The sequence below is a fragment of the Dermacentor silvarum genome, chromosome 1, assembly GCF_013339745.2.
Source record: "Dermacentor silvarum isolate Dsil-2018 chromosome 1, BIME_Dsil_1.4, whole genome shotgun sequence".
NCBI lineage: Eukaryota > Metazoa > Arthropoda > Arachnida > Ixodida > Ixodidae > Dermacentor > Dermacentor silvarum.
In genome coordinates, this window is record NC_051154.1 from 406,145,302 (window position 1) to 406,155,111 (window position 9,810).

Here is a 9,810-nt window from a genome sequence, read left to right on the forward strand (position 1 = left end):
AGTCGTACTCCTGCATTCGAAGAGCCCAACGTGCCAGTCGTCCACTCGGGTCACGGAGATTCACCAACCAGCATAACGCGTGGTGGTCGGTAACGATAGTGAACGGGCGTCCGTAGATATAGGGCCGAAATTTGTGGACAGCGAAAACAGCTGCCAAGCATTCTTGCTCGGTGACAGTGTAATTGCGTTCCGCCTTATTCAAAGAGCGACTAGCATAAGCCACAACGTGTTCAGCTTCTTGATGACGTTGCACGAGTACGGCACCGATGCCGATGCCACTGGCATCAGCGTGCACTTCCGTAGGTGCGGACGCATCGAAGTGACGCAATATGGGCCCTGACGTTAGTAGAAATTTTAGCTGGCGGAATGCTGTGTCTGTGATGCGCTGTGTCTGTGAGGAACAGACCGACATTGTCGAGCTGAGCCGTGGAGTTCCAGCCGTTGTACTTGCTCACACGCTTGTAGTGGGTGAGCCATTCCTCCACGTCCTCTCCGAGTTTTCCTGAGAAAGGGCGGGGTTCCATCTGATGCATCCAGGTGCCGGTTGTTCGCACTGGAGCCGCCAGAGAAGGCTGTTGGTCGCCGCTGTGGGACATCGGGATCTCAAGCGGTGTCGGAGGCAGTCGAGCGAGGCGTCGGCTTCGGCGTGGCACTTGCTGCAGCAGCTCCGTCGTCTTGGTCGAAATACCCAGCACCTCCACCACAAAACTGTTACGGTTAATGTTGAACCGGCTTTATTTAAAGGACGAGGTTGATGCTGAAGTAAAGATGGCGTCCTGAGGCTGCGCCAGCTAACGTCTTCCTCCTCTTCTCCTTGCCCGGCTCATGCCGTAGCAATATATATATATATATATATATATATATATATATATATATATTACAACGTAAAATACACCTATCGGCTAATTAGTGTTTGTGGTCGAGTGCGTGGGGTGCGGTTACCTTATCACCATTCTCGATAAGACGCGTGTTCGAATCCTAACTCTTTTTTTTTCTTTTCTTTTTTTTAAGTTGCTTATTAAGGCACGTTTAACGTTTGTAATTCCATGCGTTTTCACCGCAATTAATCTGCGGTGATTAGGAGGAATGCCGCTGAAGTGCTAGCATTTCTCGGGGACTTCAATTATGGGGCTTTACGTGCCAAAACCACGATCTGATTATGAGGCACGCCGATTATGAGGGACTCCGGTAATTTGGACCACCTGGGGTTCTTTAACGTGCACGGGTGTTTTAGCATTTTGCCCCCATCAAAATGGGCCGCCGTGGCAGGGATTCGATCCCGCGATCGGGGACTTCCGAGACATGCTCACAAAAGTGTGGATGGATGGGTGGATAAGGCTGCACCCTTTAAATCGGGCGGCGGCACACGCAACCTAGCCGTGACTAATAAGTTATTTTGTTCTCAGCGGAGGGTGAGCTTGCAGTATAGGCCGCCCCCTGTTTTTGATAATTTTCGTCTCCCTCCCCGTGAAGCTGCCTTGGACCCACCCTTGAGTTGAAGGGATGTACTCACTCTACTATAACTTTATTAATTTGTTTTAGTTTATCTTGTCATATAGCAATTTAGCACTTACGTTATACACAACTCAGGATGGTTAAGGAACTGAGGTTTTTGATCTTGTGCATCCACACAAGTGAGAGACAATTATTTTTCTAAAGGCGGCTATTTACCATATTTATTGCAAATTTGCTTACATATTCGTGGTCATGGTTCTCTCCGTGCATTCAACAAATGTTAACTAGTCAAAGTAACAGGCGACTATAAAGCAGCATTGGTGAAGTGAGGGTGAGGCTAAAGTGCCTGGATTAAAACATGTTAGAAGCTTAATTCTATGGCAACAAAACATATAACACGAAACATACACATACTCATGTGTCATCACAGACTTTTGAATATCATTAAAAATGCCACAGTCATCCATTACACTGTGCACAATAATAACAGCTCATACAAGTGACCAAATGCTTTGTATAAAAAGATTTCATTCATGGGGTTTGATATCCCTAAGCAACAAGTGCGTATGTAGCTGTTATAATGGTGTGGTGGAAGAAACTGGATTCATTTCGCCCTCCTGGAAGTCCAACATGAAGCCAAAGTGCATTATACACAAGCATTATTTTGCATTTTGCCCACGTTCATTGCATTGTGGCCACTGCTGGTAGGATCGAGTAGTATTTTCAGTGTTATCCATACCGAAAATCAATGTAAACTTCCATGGCAATTATATATCAGAAGGCCTTTTTCCTAAATGTTGCACCATCTAACACATATGACGTAGTCACAACTCTGAACCCTCAAAGCACTTGTCCATTGTCTACTCGTTCTTTCGTGCCATGTCTGCTTTTTTTTTTTGGGGGGGGGGGGGGGCAAAGGTTTTTAAAATCACGTTTCATATGCACCAACTAGGTTTCTAAATGCCCTTTTATGTGAGCTACAGTTTCTTAAAAAGCTTGTTGTTTCTTTGTGTGGCATTCAACTTTAGCACTGCAAGCAGCTTAAAATCTGCAAAACTAATCACAACTGGAAAGTTTGTGTGGTAACATGATGAAACGGCACACACATTTCTAATAAACTTTAGTTTATAGTCACTGCATTATCTGTTTCTTCTTTAGTGTTCGTCTTCAGTACTGTTTCATCATGTTAATTACCACACCAAACCATCAGCTGTTCCTACTTATGTATAAATTCTAAACTGTTTACAGTGTAGAAGTTATGTGTGAGAATCCTGCTACCAGTTGCTTGAAGGAAGTGCAGTAGGTGTTTGCAATTAACATACACTTTGTGGTAGTGATAAAACATTTTGAAATTAACTTTGCTGTGGATACGGTGAGCTAGATGGCAGATTGTGCAATGCTGCATGTGCGAGCGAGTGTTAGTGTGAGTCAGTGTTTTATTAGTATACAAAGACGATGTTAGCCTTGCAAAAGGTGTCGGCATGGTTGTGCCTGCTTGTCTGATATGTTGTTTCTGTGCAACAGTCTCCAAAGCTCACAGCATTATCTGTTTCTTCTTTTGTGTTCATCTTCAGTGCTGTTTCATCATGTTAATTACCACACCAAACCATCAGCTGTTCTTACTTATGCATACATCCTAAACTGTTTACAGTGTAGCAGTTATGTGTGAGAATCCTGCTACTAGTTGCTTGAAGGACGTGCAGTAGGTGCTTGCAATTAACATACACTTTGTGGTAGTGATTGTAACTAGACCTAAGAAGTGTAAGCCCAAGTGGCCATTGCATTCACTCTAACCAAATCATCATTATCTCCCATGCCAATGCACACTGGAAAATTCTCATGGTTCTGGTGTCTGTTTTCGTAACCATGAGACTGCAGCATTTTGGAACCAGTAAAGTAGAAATGCATAAGCCAGGCTAGTTGACGACACTTCATGGCAATGCACGCTACTAGCAGCACTTATAAACAGAAGATATGTAATTGGAAGATATAGGGACAGGTGAAGTAAGTTGCAGACTCACAATTGTTTATTTTTGTACACCATTTCCTTTTCTGGCTAAACCTTGAAGATGTCATTTTTATTCATATACATGTCCAGTCTCTCTGTTTTGGCACATGCATTACTTATTTCTTCAGCAGAGCGACCGATGGCATGCTTATACATTAATCACTTCAATGCATTTTATTTGCATCACCAAGCTTTGATACGTCGGTACACATCACACAATGTGAGGTTTGCGAGAAAAAAAGGATGTTCCACATCTGCCGTCAAGGCCCTGAGGTGCGCTGGCTAACACTCCTAGCTTTAGTTCCAGTAGATAAAACCTTAGTACCCCAGAAAGCGGATGGGAAAACGGTGCTGCGGTAGCTGAAATGCTAAGAGCATTGCACGCGTAATGTGAAGACGTGGCTTCGTGCCTCACCTGCGGCCAGTAGTTTTTTCATCCACTTTCATTTCCATTAATTTATCACTTCCAGCTTCAATTAATACGTACATGTAATTTACCCTATGCTGTCCTTAGTGTACTTGTTTGTTACGATATAAACATCCTATTTTCAATTATTTAATATAGGTAGCACGTGTTTATATTGTTTAACGAATGAGTATTTCCAGCTGGCCTTAGGCCCTTCTTTTTATGTTCGAGTTATTCATGATGCGATGAGGCTTTCAGCAGGTAAAACACTAATGATAAAAATTTTATGCTGACAAATAAACTTTCCAGAAAGTGATTTTCCATGAAAGCTCAAACTGGCAGGGAGCATATGCATGGGGTATAAAAGAAAATGGAGACAGCTACCATAGCACCACAGGCACATGCCATATCCCGTACTGAATGTGGTGGTGCAGTGCAAGTTCCAAGTCGTAATTCTGTCATGCAATAAAAAAATTAGTTTAAAAATCTTGCCCTGCTGTAAATAACTAATGCTCCTTTAAGAAAAAATGCAGTGTTGCAACGCATATCTGCAGCCACTTGAAGAGCTAGAGGCAAAATTTGTAATATGGGCCCACTAATACAGGAGAAACACGAAGTTGCATTGATGTAACATTGCAGGAGCATAAAATAAAGCCAACGAACAACCACATAGGGGTCAGTTATCAACAGTGCAGCCACATGTTCGTTTAGGGAATCATCCATCACAGCAATACGCAACTTCACCCCGCAGAAAATTACAGACATGTACCACACCAGATTTGATGAAATGCGCAGCAGTTATCCTTCCATTTCATTGAATGAAAAAGACGTTTTTAAGTGCATAAATGGTTGTGCTTTTTATTTTGAAGCTAGTAGTGTGTTGTCGTTTTTATGTTTGTTGTATATCTCACTATACACAGCATCTATAAAAACCTCAATTGCGAGTCAGTGCTTCTCCTTGCTTCTTTATCAGTCTTCTTTGTTTGCATGCTCGTTTCTATAATAAACAATGCTATCATGTCTCCAATACAGCCCCTCTACATAGGCAAAGGAAATGATGCCAAACTTCAAGCAGTCAATTACGCATACGCACAATTTTTGTTCTTTTATTGCTTCCACGTGCCCCCACAAGGAAGCTTGTCTTTTTGTAATTCTACTAACATAGTATATCATATATTATGTAACTAGACCTGAGAAGTCCAAGCCAAAGTGGCTAGTACATTCACTCTAACCAAATAGTCATTATCTACCATCCCAATGCACACAGGGCAGTTCTCATGGTTCTGGTATCTGTTTTCATAACCATTAACTCACCTCAGATAAGGCTCAACTGTAACAGCAATTTTACACTTTACATTATAGGTGTGCTAAAGGGGACTACCAAGTTAGGCTGTATTAGTAAATTCTGCACTGCAATAGCAAAAGGGCCACTGTTCACATAAGAGGCAGCTTGGCAAGTCCGAGAAGAAACAAAATTGGAAGATAAGTGGTAGTGCTGCGGTGAAGTTCTAGCACCAGGCTCACTGTGATGTCTTGAATTTTGACAAGACCTACTCGGGTCTACTTGTTTATCTGGTCAAGAATGACATCATTGTAAAGAAGCGAAAGAATAACCTTAGGAACTTTTAAGTACTTCCCCTGAATATGAATATGAATATCTTGAATATGAGGGAACACACTGAAATCTTTCATACTACCACATTGATGCACCAGTACGACATTAAAAAAGAAAAAAAACCATTTGGCCTTTATATTCTGCAGTAAAAGTCAACGTAAGTCAGTCTAAGATGACTTAGTATTGCTCTTTAGTGTCCCTATGCTATGGTGCGAGGCAGTGGTTATGCTGATGCTTCATTCATAAGGGACATCATGTCGAAGATGACATGTGCATGACTACTATAAGGACGTGCCATGCGGCATCACAGATACAGTAATCGTGCCATGTCTCATCTTCCACGGCACAGCTTGAGATAATGTAAAATTGAGTGTGGATTAATGTGGTGCTTCCATTGTGCTAGCCGCACACTAAACGGCTGCTCCAGTGACGATGTGCATGCTGCATGTATAGATGCAGATGTATATACTGTGTTCATGCTATCTTTCCACATGTGTGGAAGCAGCCAGGGCTGCTGCCGTTAAGATGAGAGGCTTAGATAGGCAAGGTGCTGAATGATGACCAACCTGCTCTATTGTGCAGTCACTGTCAGGCTTAGCCCAAATATGTTGCAATCTAGGCAGAACTACATCACTGCGCCTCACTGCAGCTCATTTTTCAAGCATTAGGCCTTGAAAGAGTGCTGCATTCACTCAAATGAATAGAGCTGTCAGCAAGGAATTTGTTGCCTGGAAGCTGATGGGCATCTCAGTAGTGCCACTGATGTGGTGGCACAGTGACCGTGCAAAAAAAATGAGATGGGCAGCAATATGCACGCCAAGGTGATCACAAAAGAGAAGAATAAATAACGAAATAATGTCATATTTGTGCATTTTTGCACAAGAAAGAAGAGAAGGGGCCCAATGTGATCGACTGTTTTCAGCACACAGCAAGCTTGATGGCTTCTGTAGCCATATCACAAACCAATTCAAGGGCGGCTACATGACAAATATGCCACAGAGTTCACACGCCACAGAAATAATTTGCAGAGCCCTTTTACATTTGGCAGGGTTCACATCCATTGATCAGCACATCAATGATAGAATGCATGAGCGTTGCTCTTTGCTGCCCATGAGCACACAGGTGGCCATTTATTCTTTCATTGTTGTTAATGCAGCTATACCACCAGTTTTAATGATGTACATGAGATAGGAAAGGCATGCACAACTCTTGAAAGTGAGCTTCTGGAAATGTACTAATTAAGAAAACAGCTCCTGACATGCGAGCATGACATCTGTTTTGCTCACTGATAAAGAATGCAGACATTTAGAATAACATTTGAACCTTGTTTAGGCGAGTGCAGACATTTAGAATAATGTATGAACCTTGTTAAGGTGAGATGTGGCTGCAGGGATCATGCACATGCAAAACATTAAGTTGCTGATATATCCTTTGAATAATCCTTAGAAAGCCCCAAACCCATTTTACAAATAATAATAATAATAATAATAATAATAATAATAATAATAAGATTAAAAAACAACTGACAACCTTTGTCGCCTGGAAAGTACATTTGTATCCTCCCCCCACCTGAAAAAAAAAGTCTTTATAACTTTGTAATTGTTTATAACTTGACTATCTGAGCTACCTACAATTTAAACTTAGGTTCAGTGTGTCGAAGACACTAGTGTGAATTTCACGAACTTTCCCACACTTATATCAGCCTTTTGAGCTACCGAACTCTTGTGTGCCAAAAATGCCATGTTGGGCATTGTGAAGATAAACTAAAATCTCCAAGTCTAACTCTTGTTCTGTCACTTCTTTTGTTTCTATCCTCCTGAATTTTATGCTGGTTTCGTTTCTAAAACAAAGCAGCTCTATTTAAAACATGCCAATTACAGAAATTAATCCCCGTCAGTTTTGAGAACATATTAAGCTAGCACAAACAGGGCACTTATCACTGGAACGCAGAACCTGTCTACAGCATAGCTTAACAGGCACTCACTGCTTGTGGAATGAAGTGCAACAATGACTTTACATTTGTCATTTTGGTCTGTTAGTCATGATCACAGAAAATGTGGAACCCTCTGGTTTCTTGTTCATGTTGCCAAGTTTTTTTTGTTTTGTTTTTGTTTCCCTTCATCCATAGTGGCATTATTTGTGATTACTAAATAGATGGTTTGTTTACTCTCTTGCTCTTTCCTTCTGTGTATTCTCGAAAAGAACTGTTCTGTATAATTTTTCTTTCAGAAGCACTTACCAAGATATTCAATGATATTTTATTCAAACACACACAAACGTAACCACATGCTAATTTTCTAGAGGGTGTACGAAGGCAGAGATGGGAGTTACCACGTCCCTGCCAGTCATATAGTTTGGGTGGCCCTGAAGAGGGCCGTTTAGTCCTCCGTGCTGCAACTTGTTCCAGATGAAGTGCACTTCAACACGTAGAAAGTGGAGATATCAAAGGCACAACTGAACTTTCAGAAAGCTAGGTGCAGGCTCAGGTGGTATCCGTGATGCAGGGGAACTGGATGGCTCAGACGCTCTGCTGCGCCACTCGGTAACTAAGTCATGGAGGTTGTGATGCGCCCCAGTGTGAGCAGTGACTTCTGAAGAGGCATGGCAGTGTGAGCCTGATGCGGTGAAAACACAGCAGAAGCGTGAATGACAGCTGGTGTAGCACCTTGGAGAATTGACATGCAATGTGTCCTGGTTGTACAGCTATCAGCATGCTTGCCGTAAGTGTTTGAACGGCATGCTATGTGGCAGTTGGACGTAAGGCAGTTTGGGTCACTACAAGCCCAACGGCCACTGACAGCTTCAGTGAAAGTGCAAAAGAGGAATAACAACATGTCCTTGCTTGTAGTTTAGCCTCAGGCACCGAGCTGTGTTCCGAAGGTCATCAAGATGCCAGACCTTTCTTTCGTTACTCAACGTATTGCAGCGCCAGATATTCAACTGAGACGACTTCAGTGGAAGTTTGAAAAAGTCCCTGGCATTTGGCAAAATCCCACCCTTGAAGTGGTCTGCCATTATCTCCAGAACCACCACAGGAGTACTGTCAATCAGGAAGCAGTCTCCAGGCTTCACATGTTGCAGTTTCTGCTTGACTTGGTTCCTGGATGAGTGCCTCAGTTCAGAAATTCTCCTACTTGGCTGCGAAAGTGGCTTGTTGGAAGATCGCAGCAACTTTTTAATTCGTCCAAGGTAGCTTTCGAAAGGGAATGCACTAAACTCATCTAAAGGGCCATGGTCTAGGCACTGGTCAGCAAGATGAATTAGTGAGTGTACATTGTACACGAGCTGTTTTTCCCCGTATAGCTCACTAAGCACCTGAACAAAATACCTTAGCAACTCTTTGGCAAAAACATTGTACTCACGGTAGTGCTGAGGCGATGCTAAAATTCTGACCACCACATGAAACATTACAAAATGCTTGTACTGAGAAGCAGGCAGAAGAGGCTTTAGGACAACAGGCCCCACATAAAGGAGGAATGTCCGAAACTCTGTTGCCTTCCACCGATCAAGCTCTTCTGTACCCCTTGGTTTCCGCTGGAAACATGTTGGAAAGGCCTTGGATGCCTCTCGCAGGCTTTCATTCAGTTGATTGCGATACAGTCTGCTCAGTCTGTTACTGTGGCCTTGGCATACCCAATTCCTTAAAAGTCGTCGCATGACTCCCAGTCAAACGAGATGCATGTATTCAGATGGGAAGAATGCAATCATGTCGACGTCAAGGGAAAGGAATGGTGAAACACCAGAATGGTGGTGCTTGTTCTCTTGAGATCGAAATGATGCATTCGTCCGTGCAGCTGCATGAAGTCTGGGAAATGTCACCCTGTTCTCAAGGTGCTGCCCTTTTTGGTTGCATCGCTCGCACGCATAATAGCCAGTGTGGCCAACAATACTTTGACATAGCTCCTTGCAGGAGCATCGCAAACCATGGCTCCAATGCTCACCCGAACATGAACATCTCCTATGCTTATCCCCTCAGAGATTAGGTCGGAGACCTCTTGCAAAAATGGCTCTAGATAATCCTGCAGACATGGCGGCTTCCCTGCACCACAGTACACACTGACAACAAACGGCGGTGATGCCTCCACATTTGTTATGCGGCACAAAATGGGTCAAAAGGCGAGCTGGCTACTTTTGTAAAGAGGGACTCCGTCAATGTTGCCCTGTAGCTTCAGTTCACTTGGAACTACTTGCCCCGGCTGCAACACTTGACGAATTCCTTGTGCAAGACCAAAGTGCACGAATGACCCATTTTGCTCCACCTGTGCTTTGCGCTCAGTTTTCAAAACTGTCCTAGCATCTTTTGGAAGGTCGGAGATGCCTGTTCGC

The 9,810-nt window shown here is 43.0% G+C and overlaps 1 pseudogene; it reads right to left on the bottom strand.

The window, feature by feature from the left end:
- Positions 1-8,248: 8,248 nt before the first annotated feature.
- On the bottom strand, positions 8,249-9,359 carry LOC125942528 (uncharacterized; annotated as a pseudogene).
- Positions 9,360-9,810: the final 451 nt, after the last annotated feature.